Source organism: Neophocaena asiaeorientalis, unplaced genomic scaffold (genome assembly GCF_003031525.2).
Source record: "Neophocaena asiaeorientalis asiaeorientalis breed wild unplaced genomic scaffold, Neophocaena_asiaeorientalis_V1.1 scaffold14, whole genome shotgun sequence".
Lineage (NCBI taxonomy): Eukaryota > Metazoa > Chordata > Mammalia > Artiodactyla > Phocoenidae > Neophocaena > Neophocaena asiaeorientalis.
Window position 1 is genome coordinate 8,581,894 of NW_020175192.1, and position 23,409 is coordinate 8,605,302.

The following is a 23,409-nucleotide window of genomic DNA, read 5'->3' on the forward strand; positions in this document are numbered from 1 at the left end:
GGCTTGACTGGGGCTAAAGGATCTACCTCCGAGATGGCACGCTTACGTGGCTATGGGCCAGATGCCTTTGTTCTTTGCCAGCTATTGGCAGGAGACTTCAGTTCCTCGCTTACACGGTCCTCTTCATAATACGGAAGCTAACATCACCCAGACTCAGCAATGCAAGAAAAGGATCAGGGAGGAAGCCGCATGCCTTTTTATGATGTCGCCTCCAAAGTTGCACATCATCACTTCTGCTTTATTCTATTTGTTAGAGGACAGTCACTAAGTCCAGCCCACTAAAGAGGAAAATCAGGCTTCACCTCTTAAAGGGAGGAATGTCAAAGACCCTGTGGATATATTTTAAGCTACCACTGCTCCAATGGGAGATGGTTTAGTAGCTACTCCTTCCCTCTAACACTGAAAGAACTTCAAGTTAAAATAAAATAATCTCCTCCGGACCTTGGTTTTGGTAGCTGAAATATAGCTGACCTTTCTGGCATTAGGAATTATGTTCTTGTTGCTTTAATAAAAAAGAATAAACTTTAATGCTATTTTACTCAAGTAAAGCTCATATTTCTAAGGTAAATGCCAGTAGGTTTCCTTCATAGCTGAGGTTAAGGTGGAAACTTGGCAAGTTCATAATTAACCAGATCAATGTGCTCAATCAAACCAGAAATTTGCTGTCCCAATTTACTGTATCTTGTTTCATTTTCGCTTTATTCTTTGTCAAATTAGTAGCTAAGTAGAGACTGGAAACCAGATTTTAACAAATTAGCTATGTGGGGACTTCCCCGGCCGTCCAGTGGTTAAGACTTTGCACTGCCACTGCAGGGGACACGGGTTCAATCCCCGGTTGGGGAACTAAGATCCCACAGGCTGTGTAGCACGGCCATACACACACAAAAAAAATTACATATGTCACCGTAGGCAAGTACTGTTTCTAGCTACTTTATATATATGTAATATGAGAAAATTTGTCTAAAATTTCCTTAACATCATTTCTATTTGTAATATTAGAAGATTATCTGAATCACTAGGAAATTTGCTGGACTTTAAGATGGAATAGACTTAGCTTTTTTCCCTTTCACTTGAACTTGGAAGAGTGGGGTGTATATCAGTGACCTAGTCAATTCCATTGGCAAGCTGGTATAATACTCCAGTAGCTCCTTTGGGTAATACATCATCAAAACTTGTGGCTCTAGAGACACACACTCAAAAAAGCAGACCGTCTTTGAAAACAAAAGGCTCCTGAGAAGTGTGATCCATTCACATATTCTAGAAACCTTCCAGGCTATCCAAATCCTGAAGGCTACAGAAAAGCATGCAATGTGCCGTCTATGTTGTCTATTTCCCATTTTCCATGCCACATGTTACCAACTGATATGTCATAGAGATCAACTCAGTTCCTTAATCAACTTCCCTCTGTGTGTTCTGAGTCATAATCTTTACTTAACACTGATCACTAACAACCTTAAACATGACTTACATTTCTTTTTCCATGTTTTCTTCCTTATCCTTTGTGTTTATAAAATGTAACTAATTTAGTACAGTCTAATACAATTAGTTGGGTGTCTTTTTTCCTTTGAATGATTCCTCTAAAAATGCAGTGACTTGTTTTCTCTAATATAAAAGATTTTTTTGCATAGAGATATCAATAAACAGTTCAAAAGAGTATCCTAAAATTATAAAATTAAAAACCTGATATTTATACTAGGAAATCATTACCTTTTAGCACAAAGCCCTTTCCCTCAGATTGCTTTATTTAAATCCTTACAACAAATCTGAAACTGATGAATCAAATATATTTATCCCCATTTTACAAATAAAGAAATGGAGGCTCAAAGAATTTCTGACGTCTCCAAGGTCACACTATCTAGAGTTAAGGAAATAGGGACACATATTCTAGACCCACACTTGAATACGCAACCCTTCTATGTCTTCAGTTCCTTTCCACAATGCTATGCATACCCACAGCATTTATATCTGATACATAAACACAATCCTTCATAAAAACAGGGGAACATGAATTCTCTCATGCTCAGGAAGTTCAGAGTAGTCTAATGTAAGAACTGTCCAAGTTGTGAAATATCCTTGGACTCTAATCCCTCCCTACTGTGTGACATTCTTGGCAGTGCATGGTGGCCTAACTCTTCTGCCTTAATCACAGGATAACTCAACATGTTAATATCAGTTATCTTCAACATACGGCACACGTACAGGTGCCTTATGGCCCAGGTCCAACATGATGACATTCGCTTATACAAATTCAAAATATGCAAGATCAGATAAATATAACATTTTTAAAAATAAACGTGTTTAGAACACATGGTTCTAAACACCGGCCAACTACTTCATCTAGTACAAAAGTCAAAGAAACAGACATTTCTTTCAATGCTGGAGGGCAAAACTGGCAGTGCATTGGATTCACCAGGACAGTGCAATCTGTATAAAATCAGAGAATGTGTTCTTCATGGGGAACTTGAGGGATTCTTCTAGAGTAATTATGACTACATGCCTACATAAACCATGACTTTGGCACCTAACTACAGAGGGAGAAAACAGGTAATGGGGGAAGGGGCAGAAAGTAGTCAATGACAGTGTCTGTCCTCCTAGTAGCTAAGCTTGACTCTAAGAAACAAATCTAACTTGGCCTTGTAAACAACATAGAAGGAACCCAGTATCCCAGATGGGTAATGGCATCCATAATCCCAGTTGGATGAATTCTCATAAATATTTGACCCTGGCTAATCAACACACACACACACACACACACACACACACACACACACACACACACTGCTTTATCTTTTGACACCAAAGCAGATACAGAACTATAGTCAGCTACCTTTCTCTTTACTGGCTAGAGTATAAGAAAGGAGCATATTGAGTTACACAGGAGGACTCCAAAACACTGCAGAGATCAAGGAGTCATGTTTTCAAAGAGTTTCCCATAAAATATCTCGCACACTCTTCTCTTCTCTGCCCCCCTTCTCCTCCATCTTATTCCCTTTTGCTTGCTTGAAAAGACAATCATTGCATTAAGTGATTAAGTGCTTCTTTTCTTCTGACTCATAGTTCATAAGACCACGATATGAATTTCAATTAGATTTTCTTCCCGTGCGAAAGGGAAAAAAGAAAAATCAGACCTTGGAGAACAGAGTTTGGGGGAAGCCTTTTCAATGTCTACATGCAGTTTTTTTCACGGGGGCAAAACTGCGGTAAGACAATGAACAGACCCAAGATTCAAGTGCTCCTTAAATGAGCAGTTTCTGTACTAACACTCTGTTTGATATCTTCTGTCTAACTGGATAAACATGCCACACGGAAAGATTACTTGTAGTTAGAAATCTTAATTCCAAGTTCCAGCTACTAACTGTGAAACTGTGGGCAAATCACAGACTTTCTAAAACTCTGTTTCCCCATCTACAAAATAAAAATAGTAATACCTGCCTCGGAAGCTGGCTAGCAAGATTAAATGAATTGTATATATGAAACTGCTTTATACGCCATAAAATACTACATTTGAAAGACAATAATGCAATGGTAAAGACTGGATTCTAGAGCTGGGTTGCCCGGGTTTGAAATGTCTCTCCACTACTTCCTAGCTGTGTGATTTAGGAATCCTTGACCTCTTGGTGCCTCAGTTTCCCTTCTGTAAAATGCAGAGGTCATGATACTGTGACAGTTCACTCAATATTTAGACTAGAGCCTCGCACACTGCAAGTGCAACTTAAATGACAGCTACTCTTATCGATGTTTTTGTTGAGTAATAAGAATGACAGCAATGTGAGTAAAGAGAAGAGAGAAGCCATAGAAAGAAAATGATGGTGCCACCCAAAGTCAAGTGTCTCTTAACAAAGGAAATAAACAGAGTGTGTAAATAATCCCGCAGACTCGGAATTTAAAAGTAAGGCCCAGTTATTTATAAGAACTGTTTTGCAGGAAGGAAGGAATGTTCTCCAGTTAGTACACAGCCTAGCTCCTTAACACACCGATTGTTCAGCATCCTTTCCTCAGGAACACATCTCAATACCCACTTTGAGAATTGCCTTGTGTCACCAGGGGGCGCCGGACCATAGGACAATCAGGTCGGCTTGATGAGACCATTGAACAATCAGGTAAATGTACCTCATGACACCCAGCAAAGGATGTGAGGACTGGCACTTTATTCCTGAGTCAGCAATCTCCAAGAAACAAAACACTACTTAAAAAGGTGAAGGCAATGGACATAGAGAACAGACTGGGAGTTGCCAAAGGGGAGGGCATTGGGGGAGGGATGGAATGGGAGGCTGGGGTTAGCAGATGTAAGCTTTTATATATAGAATGGCTAAACAACAGGCCCTACCGTATAGCACAGAGAACTACATTCAATATCCTATGATAAACCATAATGGAAAAGAATATTAAAAACAGAATATATATGTATATATATGTACCTGAATCACTTCGCTGTACAGCAGATATGAACACAACATTGTAAATCAACGATACTTCAATAAAATTTTTTTTTATTTTAATTTAAAAATAATAATAGGGCTTCCCTGGTGGCTCAGTGGTTGAGAGTCCACCTGCCGTTGCAGGGGACACGGATTCGTGCCCCGGTCCGGGAGGATCCCACATGCCGCAGAGCGGCTGCGCCCGTGAGCCATGGCCGCTGAGCCTGCGCGTCCCGAGCCTGTTGCTCCGCAATGGGAGAGGCCACAGCAGCGAGAGGCCCGCATACCGCAAAAAATAAAAAAATAATAATAATAAAACGGTGAAGATGACATGTATATAAACGCTCCCACAGTATTTGTTCAGTAAATACTTCAGACATAGAAATGAGTCACAGTGTTTGTCTTAGGGGATGATGAGTTCAAATTTTCCCACTACTGAAAATAGTACCAAAGGGATGATTTCCCCAGTGATCCCTCTTCTGTCTTTTGGGATCTTCCACTTAATATTAATCCTAAGCCCAAAGGAAGAAAACAGGTGGTGGGAATCAGGACAACGGCAATAACAATAGTTGCAATATTTTCATTTACGGTGCTCCTATGATGTTCCTACACTGTGAGAAGTGTCTTTCTTACACATTATCTCATTTAATCCTCCTAAATATCCCATGGAAATAGGAGTTTAGAAGCAAACTAAGGTTTGTGGAAATAAGCAACTTGCCCAAGGCCATAGAGCTAGAAAATATTGAATCTGGGATCCAAGCCCAGTTCAACCTGACTCCAGAAAAAGTACCTTAAACCCCTATCTTATATGAAAGACAGGAAAGTCCTATTTCTCACCCAAAAGAAGTTAATGTAGGGGCTGTTCTGGTCAGTGAATCAATAACATCCATTTCATACCCAGCATTGCACAAATTTGTCAAATGAGTGAGTACCTATGGGAATTTGCTTTTGTTGTGACGGTTGGTGTTGTTTTTAATGGATAATATGGGGGGAAAATCATAAATAGGGAAAACAAGCCCCTTTTCTGAGAGAGCTTAAAATCCAGATACAAAGTGAATATTCAAGGAAGAGAAGATGCAGGAAAAGAAAAGCTAAGGCCCCGCTTGCTGCAGGCAAGAGTAATCCAAAACAGGTGGGCTGATCCCAGCGGCACCGGCGTAAGACACTGGTCCCTTCAGCAGTGGCCAAGGCACAAGCTGTGTGGAGGGCCCTGTGCTGGTGCTCCCCGCTGCAATCCACTCTAAGGCAGGAAGAGAATGTCATTAATAATCATTAGCGTGAGGCTTACAGGTGCTACAGCAGATGTTGCCTGGCAGGAAAATTGGCAGCATCTGAGAACATAAACCTGGAGGTAATTTTCATCATGGGACAATGCTCGGAAGATGTCCAACCTAATTCAAAATGTGTTCACTCTCCCAGCCTTCACATGTGATGGGATCTTCACCTCCTCTGACTCTCCCGGGAGTTAGATTCCCCTCCGATGTGCTCCCAATATCCCACGACTTACCTCCATCAAAACTTCTATCCCAGTGTAATGTGTTTGTCTATTTATGTACATTCCTTTCTTACTAGATTGTCTCTTCTTTGAGGACAGGAGGCGTGTTTCATTCATCTTTGTATCTCTAGCACCCAGCGCATGCTTATTGATCAGTTATTGTTGAATGAATGAGTAAACAAATGAATGCACCAACAGTTGTATGGATGGATGGATGGATGGATGGATGGATGGATGGTTGGATGGGTGAAAAGAGTATCCTACAAGTATAATTTTGTAGTCAACTTTCATCCTCAGACCCAAAACCCTCAAAAATGGGTTCCACTTACTTTCATAAGAATATCAAATTACCTTTGGAAACATTTTATTATTTTGCAGTGTGTTTGCACACTCATAACCCAATTTAATCCTCCAAATAGTCCTTTACGACATAGAGGGAAAATGTGATTTACCCATTTCAAAAATGAGGGAAACAGCTCACAAAGGATAAATGACTTTCTCAACGCCAAGCAGTAAGTACATGGCAGAGTTGGATTTTAATCCAAGTTTCCTGATGACTACCATGTGGGCTCTTCCCGCCACTATACCACACCCCTACCCAGGCATTCCTTCCCTGCTACCAGAGAAGCAGCTCTCACTCAGGATGGGCCTCTATTCTCTATGGCTACCACCCAGGAAGTCAAGCTGAACAGACTTCTGTATATTTACAGCACAAAACAGACTCTTTAAGCCATGCTGCCTATTTGTCTCTGTTCCTGTTAGTGGCATTTCTGTTCTCCCAGAACAGGTAACTAGAGATGAAAGCTGAGGACAAAGAGTCAAGCAGTGTCCCACATTGTACTGAGATTCCTCAGTGGTGGGGCCAGGCTGTTCCTTGTAGGAGAAAGGAAAGAAGGGTTCCGTACTCTCCGGAGCCAAGTGCCCTAGTAAAGAATGACTGCAAGGAGAAGACAATGGCACTTGATAACCATTTGCTCATTTACCATAGACATAGAACTTGTTCTTGTGCTGTTTACCAAGTTAAACATGGGAAACTTCATGGTGGGAGATGTCAGGACATAGATAAGGAACAAATGTACATCAGTTGTAGTCCCACATTTGACACAGCAGGTATGAGAGGATTTCCTGAGGGTCAAATGGAAAACTAAAAGGATAGCCAGGTTGTTTTTAATATTTATTTATTTTCTTTAGTTTTTGGCTGCATCAGGTCTTAGTTGCGGCACGCAGGATCTTCGTTGCAGGACGGACTTCTCTCCAGTTGTAGCACGCGGGTTCCACAGCACGTGGGCTCTGTAGTTTGCGGCGTGGGCTCTCTGTTGAGGTACACGAGCTCAGTAGTTGTGGTGCGCACGGGCTTAGTTGCCCAGTGGCATATGGGATCTTAGTTCCCTGAGCAGGGATCAAACCCGCATCCCCTGCATCGGAAGGATGATTCTTTGTCACTGGACCACCAGGGAAGTCCTCAGGATAGCCTGGTTTGAGCCAAGTAGCTGGTACATTGTTCTTAAGGACTTGATATGGGGTAAAAGGACCAGACAACCAGCACTCATTTGGCAGCTCCTCAAAAAGTTAAATGTAGATTTACCGTATGATCCATCAATTCCATTCCAAGGTATATATCCCCCAAAATTGAAAACAGAGACTCAGGCAGATACTTGTATACCAATGTTCATTATAGAATTATTCACAAAAATCAAAGTGAAAACACCCCAAGTGTCCACAAAGAGATAAATGGATTAACAAAATATGGTATATAAGTACAATGTAGGGCTTCATTGGTGGCGCAGTGGTTGGGAGTCCACCTGCCGATGCAGGGGACACAGGTTCGGGCCCTGGGCCGGGAGGATCCCACATGCCGCGGAGTGACTGGGCCCGTGTGCCACGACTACTGAGCCTGCGCTCTAAAGCCCGTGAGCCACAACTACTGAGACCATGTGCCACAACTACTGAAGCCCACGTGTCTAGAGGCGTGCTTCACAACAAGAGAAGCCACCGCAATGAAAAGCCCATACACTGCTACAAAGAGTAGCCCCCGCTCTCCGCAACCAGAGAAAGCCCGTGCGCAGCAATGAAGACCCAAAATTAATTAATTAATTTTAAAAAAATAAATAATGAGAAAAAAATTATATATTTAAAAAAATACAATGTAATATTATTCATCCATAAAAGGAATGGCCTTCTGATACACACTATAGCATAAATGACTCTTTTAAACACTGTGCTAAATGAAATAAGGCAGATGCAAAAGGACAAATATTTTATGATTCCACTTACATGAGATACCCAGAATAAGCAAATTAATAGAGGCATAAAATACAGTAGAAATACCAGGGGAGAGTTATTGCTTAATGAATACAGAGTTTCTATATGAAAATGTTTTGAAAATAGTGGTAATGGTTTGGGATAGAACTAATGCCATTGAACTATACACTTAAAAATTGTTAAAGTGGTGTATTTTGGGTTAAGTATATTTTGTAACAATAAAATATAACTTTTTTAAAATTAAAGAAAGAAAAGAACTACCACTCCCCTGTGGTCCTGTGCTGGAAAACATTGCAGAGACTTTTGCTCTGCAAGTTAACGGGACCACGTCTCAAAATAAGATCCCACTTTCAGAAAAGGGAATGCTCCTACACCACTGGTGGGAATGTAAATTGGTGCAGCCACTGTGGAAAACAATATGGAGATTCCTCGGAAAACTAAAAATAGAATTACTGTATGATCCAGCAATCCCACACCTGGGCATATGTACAGACAAAACTATAATTCAAAAAGATACATGCACCCCTATGTTCATAGCAGCACTAATCACAATAGTCAAGACATGGAAACAACCTAAATGTCCATCGACAGATGAATGGATAAAGAAGATGTGGCACATATATACAATGGAATACTACTCAGCCATGAGACACAACAAAACAATGCCATTTGCCGCAACATGGATGCAACTAGAGATGATCATACTAAGTGAAGTAAGTCAGAAAGAGAAAGACAAATACCATATGATATCACTTATATGTGGAATCTAAAATATGGCACAAATGAACCTATCTATGAAACAGAAACAGGATCAGGGACATAGAAAACAGACTGGTGGTTGCCAAGGGGGAGAGGGGTGGGAGAGGGTTGGATTGGGAGTTTGGGATTAGCAGATGGAAACTGGTGTATATAGAATGGATAAACAACAAGGTCCTTCTGTATAGCACAGGGAACTATATTCAATATCCTGTGATGAACCATAATGGAAAAGAATATGAAAAATAATGTATATATATATACGTATAACTGAGTCACTTTGCTGTAAGCAGTAATTAACACAACATTGTAATTCAACTATACTTCAATAAAAATAAATTTTAAAAAAAGATCCCACTTTTTCTCTTGGCTATAACTAGGATGAAATCTCAGCATAATCCAGCCAGAATTATACATTCCACCTAAGAAAGGAAAAAGGCTGTAGTCCAAAGGAGTTACAGAATTAGCCAGCATGTATCAGTAAGAATCGGCGGAGTACTCACAGGAGTGGATTTTGAGGGTGTTTGATCAAAAAAGTTGAAGTATACAACTGGATAATAAGAGTTGATTGACCTGTGGGCACCCTCTTGGGATAAGGGATTTCACACCCTATCAAGGATGCCTGGAGAAAGCAAAGGTTTGTTCTGAGAAAGACTGAAATCACTGAGTTGCTATGATAGACACTGGAGAAAGATATTAAAAGGTTCAGGGAAGCGGGCATGCTGGAGAGGATCTACGTTGTATGGTCAAAATGGTGATTTTGTTCCTTGGAAAGCCCAGAGGACACACCACTCACCAAAGCCGTCAGAAGCATGCTGGTGAGAAGGCATAAGAGCACCACCACATTCAGTGCAGCCCTCATCTGTGGACCAGAGATGGAGGTAGGAACGGTTGTCATGGAATATTCCTCAGGAAGCAATAGAAACCAGGTGGCAGCATTTAACTGCCAGAAGCCAAGGGGGGTGTAATTATTGCAGCAGTCCGCCTGGTCAGAGCAGCAGCTAAAGGTCTTGATCTCAGAGAGTTGTGGAGATGTTCAGTAAAGCATCCTACAGGCAAAAGGAGGGGTGGGGAAGCCAACAAGGATACAGCTTGGTACATAAAATCAGAAGAAAGTAAAAATGGATGAGTAGAAGGATGAGGGTGGTCAGCCCAATAAAAAGTCACCATCTCTTGCCCAGATCACATCCCTAAGCCAGTTTTCAAAACTAGAACCTATTGCCCATATACTGGCAACACCATGGCAGGTATATACTCTAATGATTCTCTCAATCCTTTCTCAAAGAGACCTACGGCCATTTAGTTGGACTGGAGTCAATCTCACTTTGGGTCCTTGACCTTGGAAGTAAAAGCCATTGAGTGTAGAAGGCCAAGTTTGAGCCTCTGAAACTGAGTCCCACCTTCCTCCCTCAGATAGTAAATTATAAACAATATTGCATCCCAGGGGAAATTCAGAGATTAGATACACCCTTATATATCTAAAAGATGCAGAAATGGCAATCCTTATATCTTTGTTTAATTCACCAGTCAGTCCATGTGGCGACCGGATGCTGGCTGGGGAATGACCGCACACAGGAGGTTATGTTGTTAATGGAGCAGACGTACATGGAGTCAAATAAACGTATGCAGCCATTGATTCGGTGAAGGCATTCTTTCTCTCCCAAACAGGAAAGAGGAGTTAAAACTGTTCACATAGGATTCACATGGAACCGATAACATTATACATTAACAGTTTTGTTCAGGGCTCTACAACTCTTCCACTGGCCTCATAATCTATTGCTCTGTCCAAATATCCCTTGTCATGTCTCATTGAGCCATTATGTTCACGATATGGTACTAATCCAGCAGACTGAGCAAGAGTAGCTGGTATACTGGAGGCTTAGTTAAGACAAAGAATCCAGAGGTCTCAAGCACCCGTCACTTCCACTAAGATCTTAGGGGTCCAGTGGTCAGGAGTGTGCTGAGACAGACCCTCTAAAGAAAAAGACAAATTGCTGCAGCTTGCAGCCCCTACTGCAGGGATCCCAAACAGCCCCCCCACCCATACTGGTCCGTGGCCTGCTAAGAACGGGGCCGCACAGCAGGAGGTGAGTGGCGGGTGAGCGAGAGAAGCTCCATCTGTATTTACAGCCGCTCCCCATTACCGCCTGAGCTCCCCCTCCTGTCAGATCAGCGGTGGCATTAGATTCTCATAGGATCACGAATGCTACCATGAACTGCACACGCAAGGGATCTGGCTTGCGTGCTCCTTATGAGAATCTAACGCCTGATGATCTGAGGAGGATCTGAGGTGGTGATGCTAGTGCTGGGGAGCGGCTGCTAATACAGATTATCACTAGCAGAGAGGTTGGACTGCACAGAGACCATGATAAATCAATTGCTTGCAGTTGTGTATCAAAACCCTATCAGTGAGTGGCGAGTGAAAACAAGCTCGGGGCTCCCACTGATTCTGCATTGTGGTGAGTTGCATAATTACTTCATTATATACTACAATGTAATAATAATAGAAATAAAGTACACGGTAAATGTAATGCACCTGAATCATCCCGAAACCGTACCCTCCCCCACCCCGGTCCGTGGAAAAAGTGCCTTCCACGAAACCGGTCCCTGGTGCCAAAAGGTTGGGGAGCTCTGCCCTACTGTATAGAACAAAGCACAACACCTAGTAAGCCTCTTGTGAGTTTTAGAGGCGACATATCCCACACGTATGAATACCACTCCAGCCCATACACCGGGTGATGGGGAAGACTAACTGCGAGCGGAGCCGGAAGCAGGAAGTGCTCTACGGCAGGTCCAGGCTGCAGTGCAACTAGCCCTAACCCTTGAGGAATACATTCTGGCAAGCCCTATGGCATTTGAGGTGCCAGTGATGGCAAAAGATGTGTGTTGACGGCAAGCTCAGGGGGAGAATCAAAATGCAGAATCTGTGGTTCTGATATTACTTGACTTCTGCAGTGGAGAATTATATGCCTTTTGGAAAAAAATAAAACAAACAAACAAAAAAAGCTCTTGTTATGCTCCTGGGCCCTGATGGAGAGGAAATACTTAACCATGAAACACCAAGTGAATGTGTAGCCAGAACTGTCCATCATAAGCTGGGTCTCTGCCCCTCTAAGTAATAAAGTCAAGCTAACACAAAGGCAATCCAAAGGGACTGAGCGCTAGTGGGAACAGAGAGCACTGGCGAGCCGCATGTGAGCACAAACTCCCAAGACACCCATCAAGGTTCACCATCACATCTCTCAGCTCACACGGAGGCCATATGGGAAGTCTCATAAGACAAGCTGAAGAAGGAAGGAAAACCTCAAGACCGATTTGTGGATGGCTGGGCTGGTAAGGGGGTGCAGGCCAAAAATGGATGAGAGCTGCTTTACGATCTCACTCGAAGGTAGCCTTGAACTACAGTGGAGAGAAAATGTCTTCCAATGGGTGGTTGGTTTGGGTAGTACACTGATCGTCTACTGTGAATGAAAGAAAAAGAAGCTTGAGGTTAATTCATCTATCTATCTACCTATCAATCTATTCATTTTCCTGTATCTATTTTGGTCAGATTCCATTATTTCCCAGATAATTTTAGTTGTTAAAAGACTATCCATTTTGAACTTGACTCTCCTATCTCATTCAAAGGTTTCCTTGCTATCATTATATGTCAGCCTTATAACCAGGGTGATAGAAAGTGGGGAAGCAGAACATTACAATACTATATAGAGCCAGTCGGCTGCTTCAGGAAGGTTCAATATGTGATACAACCAGGGAACACCATGGCCACGGGAGCACCCCAGACCTCCTTCATAGTGAAGTGGGTCCTTTGGTTAAATGTTACCCTGTGTGTGATTGTATGACTCTGTGATTCTACTGGCCTCTGGATGGTGGTGATAGATATATTATGGGCAATGGCCAATGTCTTGGGTACTGGTCAGGGCCAAGAAAGCCCAAGTTCAGTGAGACAAGGAGCTCTGGGGTAGAAGTATGTGGATGGCAATACAGGCACAAGTGCAGCGTTATCCTGTAAGAGCCATCAGAAAGCATCCACCACAGAAGAGGCAGAAAATTACCAATGAGATCAATTGAACCAGTCAGTTGATATTAACCAGTGACTGTCAGTTGCCATCCCAAGTGCTGGAAAATAGGCTCCTCAACAAAGCGGCAGAGGTAGAACCATGCATGGGACCAACAGCAGAGACTCCCACTTACCAGGGCTGATCTAGCCACTGTCACCTCTGAATGTCTAACCTGTAAGCAACAGAGACCAAAACAGGATTGGCACTATTCCTTGAGGAAACCAACTGGCCACAGGGTGGCAAGTTGGCTACAATGGGTCCCTTTCAATCTCAAAGAGTCCATGATACATTCTTGCAAAAACGGATACTTATTCTGGATATGGGTTTGCCTTTCCTGCTGGCAGAGCTTCGGCCAGCACCACCACCCAGAGGCCAGTAGAATCTCAGAGTCGTACATAGAATCACACACAAGGTAGCACTTCACCAAAGGACCCACTTCACTGTGAAGGAGGCTCTGGGATGTGCTCATGACCATGGGATTCCCTGGCTGTATCGCATACTGAACCATCCAGAAGCAGTCGTCTTAACATAGTATTGGAATATTCTTCCTCCCCACTTCCCATCTCCCTGGTTGTAAGCCTGACATATAATGATAGCAAGGAAATCTTTGAATGACATATGAGAGTCAAGTTCAAAATGGACAATCTTTTAATAACTGAAAGTAGCTGGGAAATTGTGGAATCTGACCAAAATGTATTAAGGGATGTACTCCCCAGGGGGAAGGAAGATTTGACATAGAAGAGTTGGGACCAGTAATCATAGAAAAATTAAAACTGTTTCATGTTTGTCCCTTTCCTAATTGAGAGTGCTTAACAAACAGTTTGCATTTGTTGTTTTCCACCCGTTATCAGCGAGGCTCATTCTGGGAAGGCACAGATGTTGCACCCATACTGTACAATTTCGTGTCCATGGACTGACATTCTCCAGAGGTTTCCTTTTCTCTAATGGCTGCTGAATTATTCATATTCCCAGGTGCTTTCTGAGCCTGGATTGTAATTATTAAAAGTCCTTTCTGCAACACCCATCCTCTCTCCCTCCATAAAAGAACTTTCTTCCCTATTGTCTTCCTCATTTGCAATTCATTCTCCTAATCATCACAGCTTTGTCTGGACTAAAGAGTACCCTGGGCTCTTCCTATGTAATTCTCTCTCGCTTCAATTGCCCGACAGAAGCAGCAGCTGACTCACTTCAGAGATTCATCCTTAAAAAAAAAAATAACTCATTGTTTCCTGATTGAAAAACACTTTAAATAAAGTGTCCTAAATATACTTAACGCTCTTTCATTTTAATGTAATACTGGGAGCTCCAAGCTCCAGAAAAAAAAAGAAACAACTAATTGAGCTTTAACAGTATGCCTTTGAAAGGCTGGAAATTTTTAAGTAATTCTATATTGCTAAAGAGTTTGTAAATCTCACTGAAGAATTCATTTGCCCATTGTTGTTTTCCACCTTACAGAGAATATCACTATATATGTATACATATGTATATATATGTATGTATATATATTGAATATATTCCAAATGGACAATCTTTGCATTGTATTACATAGGCATATACATGTTTATTTGTAATATGCAAACACATTTCACGGAAACAAATAAACAAATTTTGAGCAAATAATACAAATAGTCTTTGAGCAATCTTTGACCAAGGAATCCTAGAAGAATCAGTACACATATATTTTGTCTTCCCTCCTGTTACTATGAATGAGGTAGAAGGTAGAATGCTTCTATCCTTCCACATTTGCACAGGATCCTATCTCTCCTCTCCCACAAGGACATACAACCTGTCTCTTACATTGTCCATTTTCACCTCTGTTGTATTTTTCCTATCAGCATAAACACCTTATTGCTTCTCCAACTTAAGAGATAATGAATAATAAATATTTTCTTAGTCCCTCTTTCCCCTGTAGCTGCAGTCCCACTTCTCAGCTCCGCTTTACATTAAAACTCCTTGAAAGAATTAGTTCTGAGCTTCCCTGGTGGCACAGTGGTTAAGAATCCTCCTGCCAATGCAGGGGACATGGATTCAAGCCCTGGTCCGGGAAGATCCCACATGCCGCAGAGCAACTAAGCCCGTGTGCCACAACTACTGAGCCCACGTGCCACAACTACTGAAGCCCACGCACCTAGAGCTCGTGTTCCACAACAAGAGAAGCCACCACAGTGAGAAGCCCGCACACCGCACTGAAGAGTAGCCCTCGCTCGCCACAATTAGAGAAAGCCCACATGCAGCAATGAAGACCCAATGCAACCAAAAATCAATAAATAAAATAAATAAATAAATTTATTTTAAAAAGAGTTAGTTATATCTTCAATTTATCTCACTCCACTCTTTCCTAAACTCATTCCACTTAGGCTTTTGCCACCAAAACTCCACTGATACCACTCTTGTCAAGGTCACTTGAGACCTCCGTATCATTAGACCCTGGGTCAGTGATTAGTTCTCATCTTAATTGACTTTCCAGTAGCATTTAACCCAGTTGTTCATTACTTCCCCCTTTCCCTTTTATTTTTAATTTTCTTACAGGACACCATATAGTTCTGATTTTTCTCCAGACTCTGACCACACTTTGTTAATATTCTTTGTAAATTTCTGTTTTCTTCCCTGACTTTGGGCCCGAAGGGTTGAGTCCTTGCGTTCCTTCTCTCTTTGTTTTCCTCCAAACTCTGGGCTTTAAGTTCCATCCAGATGCTGGTCACTCCCAATTACTTTAAAAAACCTCTAAGCCAGTCATCTCCTCTAAACATCATATTCCTATATCCAGCGGCCGAATAAATGCGTACCGGACGACTCAAACTTAACATGCGTAGAATTGAAATCTTGGTCTTCCCCCAAAATTTGCTCCGTTAGCAGTCTTCCCAGCTCAGGTTATGGCAATCCCAACCTTCCATGGCTTGGCATCATTTTTGACTCCTGCCTTTCAAACTCCATCGACTATTTCTACCTCCCTGGTCCCGGCCACAATCATTATCTGCCTGGATCGTTACCATGGCTTCTGATTGGTCTTCCTACTTCCAAGCCTTTCCTCTTTAGAGGTTGCACTCGACACAGTGATCCTTTTAAGGTATACGTCAGATCACAGATGCTCAGCTCCAAACCCTCCAGTGGCTTTTCATTGCATCAGAGTAAGAGTCATCATCTTTACAAAGCCCTACAAGATGCACATCTCCCGCCTCTCTGACTCATCTCCTCCTACCCTCCCACTTGCTTATCCTGCTCCAGCCACAGTGGCCTCCTTGCTCATCCACCTCTGGGCCTTCCCATCGCCCACAACAGTCTTCCCTGCATGACCACGTGGCTCATGCCTTTACTCTTTCAAGTCGCTACCCAAATACCAAAGGTTTTGTTTTTGTTTTTTTTAATAGATCTTTATTGGAGTATAATTGCTTCACAACACTGTGTAAGCTTCTATTGTACAACAAAGTGCATCAGCAATATGCATACACATGTCCCCATAGCCCCTTCCTCTTGAGCCTCCCTCCCACCCTCCCTTATCCCACCATACAACCACTATGGAAAACAGTACGGAGGTTCCTTAAAAAACTAAAAATATAGCTACCATAGGACCCTGCAATCCCACTCCTGGGCATATACCCTGAGAAAACCACAAATTCAAAAGGAGACTTGTACCAAATACCAGAGTTTTATTGAACCCCCCCTCCTCTAATTTTCCTTCTCCTTTATCCCACCTTATTTTCTTGTAGCAATTATCATCTTCTAATATATAAAATAATTTACTCATTAATTACATTTTTTGTCTCTTTCTGATAGAATATGAGGTCTCTGAGAACAAGAATTTTTTCTGTGTTTTCGTTTGTTTTTCTACTATCCTGTCTCCAGTGCCTAAAAAAGAATCTATCACTTAATAAGTGTTTTATGAAAACATGTTGAGTAAATTAAAGATTCAGTTCAACGATCCTTTACTGAGCACTTACTTTGTGCAAAGCACATGCCAGGCACCGATGAGAAGATACTGGAGTGAACAGAACAAGATCTCTGCCCTCAAAGAGCTTCTTGTAGTCAAGTATTAATAGAGTTAACCATGCAAAGACTGCCCATGAGGCATGACTGTTGGAACGTTAAAGAGATGTCTTTTTCTCCAACTTACCCCATGTATAAATTCACTGATGCTTGAAATTTCATAATTAAAATCAATCACTCTGAAGCTCTGTGACCTTGAGCAAATTATTTAAGATTTCTAAGTCTCAGACTTTTCATTTGTAAAGTGGGATAATAGTGCCCATCTCATAGGGTCATTATGAGGACGAAATGAGATAGTCCTTATAAAAAGCCTCGGTATAGCGCCTTTGCAGTAAGCATGGATGGATGTTAGCTATGACATACATTCCCTTGACTCAAAATCCTTATCCTTGTTATAAAGCAAAACTGTCTCACAGAAGTCCTGAAAATCAGTTCTGAAAACCAAATAGAACAATCACTAAAGCCACGATATGAGTTGTCTTTCAGGCAAGACGAGGGAGAAATAATCATATGCATCACGCATATACATCACCATCCAAAAATGGGAGGACTAAGTTTCATATCAAAAATTTACCATGGTCTAGAATAGGAACAAGAAAAGGAAAAATCAGAGAAAGAAAGGATCCGGCCTCCCTATGTAGAAGCAATGGCAACTTTCGTATATGTCCTCAGTGACTGCTCTTTCCTACTTCTTTCTCTAAACTTAAGATTAAACAGAAGTAAATAAATATGATAGACATGACATTACTTTCCAAAAAAGAAAGATTCTAAAAACATTTTTTGAGCCACTAACATGTGCTAGCTTCTCTCACATCTTTTTTTTTCTTTTTTTGGTACACAGGCCTCTCACTGTCGTGGCCTCTCCCGTTGCGGAGCACAGCCTCCGGACGCGCAGGCTCAGCGGCCATGGCTCGTGGGCCCAGCCGCTCAGCAGCATATAGGATCTTCCCGGACCGGGGCACGAACCCGTATCCCCTGCATGGGCAGGCGGACTCTCAACCACTGCACCACCAGGGAAGTCCCTTTCACATCTTTTATACGATTTCATTCTCAGAACACCTCTGAGAGATATATATTATCCTTATTTTTATAGTCAAGAAAACAAAGTCTCAGTGATGTTAAATTGTCCAAAACCATAAAGTTTGTATGTAATGGAGAGATCCAGGATTCAAAATAAAGTTTCTCAGACTAACTCTTAATACTACTCTATCTTACTTCCAGGAAAATCAGAGAGCTCTAAAGAAAAATGCAAAACCCACACTGGACAGATCCCCTAAAAAGGGCCAGGAAAAGCCTCACAGGAGCCGATTATATGAATCTCTTTCCAAGTCCAAGTTCAGTGCCTTTACGCTGGTAGCTTGAACTCAGCCATCATGGGAACAGTTATAATACTGAACTCAGCAAAAGTTACAAATCAGGGCTTTCTTTTCTCAGAGAGCCAGTTTACTAGCACCCACGACAGAGCCCTTGGGCACTCCCTCATCCTTGGAATCTGAGAATGCCTGATAGCAATGTCTAAGAGCCATTCACAGATTTTAAATGCCCAGACGGAGCCACACAACCGACATTCAAGGTGTGCCAGTCTCCTACTGCCCAGGGAAGATTCCTGTCAACATTATCCCACCAAGAGCAAATCCTTCAGATCCCTTCCTGAGATCTGGTCTCAACAGGGAGAGAGTACAGAACTGAGGACCCTGGCTTACCGAAAGATGAATGAAGGGAGACCCACCTGGGTGGCAAATAGCCTCTAAGGGCAGACCCTGGGATCAACTTAGCCTGCCTCAGTGCTGCCCATGGCTGGCTCAGGTTGCACAATGTCAGCAGAGGTAGGCGCAGCCTATGTGACTTGAGAGGGAAGACCAGGGCTCATGCCTTACACCCTATTCCTTCATCCACTTATGCCTTCCATCATGCATTTTTGTCTCCTTCTATTTCATCAGTAGAAAAACCAAAGGATGAATAAGCATATTCACCAAGGTCAATTTAAACATACACAGATTGAAAATAGATAACCGACCAGGACCTACTATATAGCACAGGGAATGAGCCTCAATATCTTGTAATAACCTATAATAGAAAAGGATCTGAAAAAGAATATATATATATACACATACATATATATATACACATACATATATATATATATACACATACACATATATATATATATATCTGGATCACTTTGCTGTACACCTGAAACTAACACAGCATTGTAAATCAACTATACTTCAATAAAAATTAAAAAAAAAAAAAAACCACACAAACAGATCAAGATTTAGTCAAAAACTGTGATGTGGTGTTCCCCAAACTTCGAAGTTTCTTGCAAACTGGATCCCCTTTCTCTTCTGCTAAATAGAGGAAATGCCTCCCCAACCTAGTAGAAACTTCCTGGCTTTTGTTGGATAAATGAAAACAGATTTTCCACAGAGACTATTCAACCCAGCCTGAAGATATAAACCGAACTAAGGGGAAGGAGAGTATCATAAGAGTTTGGTTGGTTAAAACTGGCTGGGGACGTATTTCTTCCTGACACCTAGTATTATTCAAATGACAGCAGATATGACTGAAAGCATTTATCATACTCCCTGACTCACTTTAATCTCCGGCAAAGGGAAGCTGAGCTCAGCTCATGGGGCAGGGGACATAATGAGGGAGGAGACCGGCTGCTGGAGTGCGGCATTGATTTTATGTGCTGAAAATAGAACCTGCTACAGTTTCCAGCCGGCTGCCCTGTGTCTAGAAGTGAATTATCAGCTGAAAAGCAAGAGCACGGGGAGATGTTTCCAGGCAATCAGATTGGCTTATACACAGGGCATCCTTTCTCCAGAATTATGCCATGTTGACTAATCAAAATGGCTTTGTCTTTAAATAAAGCCTGTGGTCTCTAAGGCAGCATTCACACTTTCAGAGAGCAATAATGACCTCTGTTTGCAGGGCATGTTCCAGAAATTAGCACCTGGCTCGGGTTAATGGTATAAAACACAGCTTCTCCTAACTGGTCATTAATCCCAAGTAAATACCCAGCAACTCGATTTCTGTGGCTTTAGGATAAACCTGAAATCAAATGGACTAGTCAGACCAAGCAGATTTAGTGCCGGAAAAGCTAATGACTGCAACAGCCTCCCGCTCTGGGTACAGTGGGGGAGAAGCTAATCTAAAAAGCATTTTTCCTTTCATGATGTTCAAAATGCTGATTTCCAAGTAAGAGCTTGTCTCCCTTACTACATGGAGATAAGTCACCCACCCACAGTCAGTGAGGAATGAGCTGTGAGCTGTTTTTCTAAGTTAGTGATGATGGATTCTGAACTGATTCATTCACAGTCTCAAATGACATGTGTCTAGAGGGTGGTGAGTTCTGCTTAGGCTGCTGTCTGTGGCTGAGCAGTCAGGTTTAGCAGGAGTGGGGTCTGGCTGGGCTCTCACTGTGTTAATAAGGCCGGCACAGCTACCCACTGAAGCTCAGACAAGCTTGATCTTTAAGGAAGGCATTCTTTTAAGCTCTATAACTCTGTAGTCATCACACCTGATAATTTTCAAACTGTGTTCTGTGACCTTTAGGGTTTCCGAGAGGTGCATATTGGACTTTGAAAGGGTGTGAGGACAGAGCATCCGGTGATCCGACTCCAGGTTTATGCTTCAAGGAATCTATGCTTTTGCCTGGTTTATAGATTGAAGGTCTTTGTAAATGTGTGTTAATAAAAATAGTTCTGCTATTAAAACTACTGTTCCATAACATCTGATTCTAGTCAACTTTCTCATCTTACGCTTGAGGAAATGGCTTCCCCACACTCCACAGTTTGGGCAGCGCTCCAAGCGTGTTAAGTTCAGCCAGACCCCTTCCCCTCAGTTCTCATTATGTTTATTACCTGTTCCACTCCCTCGGAAATTTATAGCACTGCTTTATTTTGCTAATTACCATTTTCTCCAAAAAGCCATATCCTCCTCAAGGGCAGGATAATAATGAACATTTCTTATCCTTTTTAATACCTAGCACAATATTTTATACAGAATCGATGTCAATTTCTCAGGGAAATGATGAATGACAGCAGTACTGAAGGTGCTGGTCAAAGAAATATAAGATCTAGCTAACAGTAGCTAGTTTGGTTTTGGTTTTTGTTGGCTTGAGGGTTTGTTTTCATTCATTTTCTTTTCTTTCTTTTTTTTAACATTATCACAAAGTATTGAGAAGCTGCTGGCATTTGTTAAATGATTCAGTGACATCAGAATTCATCTCTACTTAACGATCTCAAGGTGGATACCATTACTCCAGACTTCATATCCAGGCTTGTGATAGGCAGGAGGGAGGTAGAGAAGTGAGAAGTTGTCCCTAAATCTGTTCCTTTTTTTAAGATAATTTTCCCCCCAAAACCTCCTAGCATAACTTCTTGTAAATCTCTGTCAAGACCTGGAAAGGCCTGAGAATTTACCCCTCTTACAAGCTAACACATTAACCTGCCAATGTTCCTGGATGTTGGCAGAAAACATGAAACTCTCAGTTCAGAGATAAAGGACTTCATTAGCCAAGGTAAATCAAACAGGATGAGTATCAGCATATTTGTGTCGGACCCTGTTGTTCCCAAGTCCCGCAGGGATGACATCAGGAGGCCCATATGCCTATACAGGGAGTCGGTTGTATTACAAGAGAGGAATCCAGAGCTTAGGGGACCCCAAACTTTTCTAATGGGCAGTAGACATGCCTGCCATTTGCTCCAGAAGGAGACACTATCTCTACCTTCCAAGGAGACTCACAATACATTCTTGAAAAAACAATCCAGAAAAAAAGGGCAATCAGTATCTCTCTTCCTAAGACATACAGAACCATGAGAAACCCATGATATATCGTCTCTCAACAAAGTCTCAAAAGCCAAGACCAGGACCTATGGCTATATCTGTCTTTATTTAAACTTGATGATAGAATAATTATCCTTTGATGACACAGGGGCAATGATATTACATCCAAAAAGAAATAAATACTGAGTTCACTAGGTGGTTTTGAAGTAAATATTAATTTGCATAATTATAATAATGTAAATTCTGTTCACTTGTTTTCAACTTTTATGATTAACCCATAGAAAAATCATGGAAGACTTCATTGTGCTTACTGGAAAGACAGTAAGTATCATCAACCAGGATACTTCTGGAATGGTATATTAGGCTGATGTAGAGGTATACATGTACCATTGGTTCAAACAACTTGAGGAATTTTAATAAAATATAACAATTAACATTTTTTAACAAAAATTAACAAACCTGACACCAAGAAAGGAAAACCCTTTGGTGCTAGAAACAAAAGGAGCTGGAAGTCACAATAGTGAGTATGAACTGAAACCAAGACACCTCACAGTACTTTGGAAACTAAAACAGGCTGTAACAACTAGGGAATGGGATACTGTCTGACTCTTACAGAGAGGGGAGTCCAGTCTATAACCTTCAAGAGCATAGGGATTCAGAGCTGCGCTATTTGCATGAAGCTAAGTCACAAAGACAGATCCTATCTGTAAAACGGGGGCTACAAGAACTTGACACTGAGGGACATAACAAGGAAAACTTCCATCCATTCAGGCCCACGTTCAGAAAAAGAGTCTGAATCCAGGCCAACGCCATTTTCAGGACTGGCATTTGAATTCACACACTGAAAGGATACATGAATTCCAAAAGAAGGAATTCACATTAAAAACTGATCCAGATTTTATCAGATACCTGTGTAAAACCACGTTGTAAAGATGCTTCTATAGACAAGATTTACAGTTATCAGTTCCAAGGAAAATGTGGCCATGGCTAAATCTGGGTTCATAACCAAATATTGTAAGTAGCATGAAGAAATGAAGTATAATCAGGAATGATTAGGAATGCAAGTAGATGGAAGAAAGTGCAGCCTAAAAATTAAAAATAGAAAAACAGTATGAAAGTAACATTGAAAGTATTATGTTTAAAATGTTTAAAGAGAGAATAGAAACCAAAGGCAAGTATAGGACAGTATGAAAAAAATGGCAGAGTTTTAAGAATCCAAGGGAATTCCATAAACAAACAATACAGTCAGTGAAATTAAAATATCATGGAAGGATTTAACAGTACAGACAAAGGTAAACTTAATGAATTGAAAGAAAATCCTGAGAAAATCATCCATAATTCAGCACATAGAAAGAGAGATACAAAATTATAACGATAACAAAGAGACTTGTAGGCTAGAGGGGAAAAAAAAGATGCAGTACACATCAAATAAGCATTCCAAATAGGAAAAAAATAGAGATAAAGGGAGGGTTTTTATGCAAAGAGCTAGTTAAAAAGAATTTCCAGAATTTAAGAAAGACACATTAGAAGAAGCCCACCAAATCCTCTACAGAATAAATAAAAATATATCTACACCTAGCCAAATTATAGTGAAACTTTGAAGAACATCAAACACAAAGAAAAATTGTGAAAACACTGCATT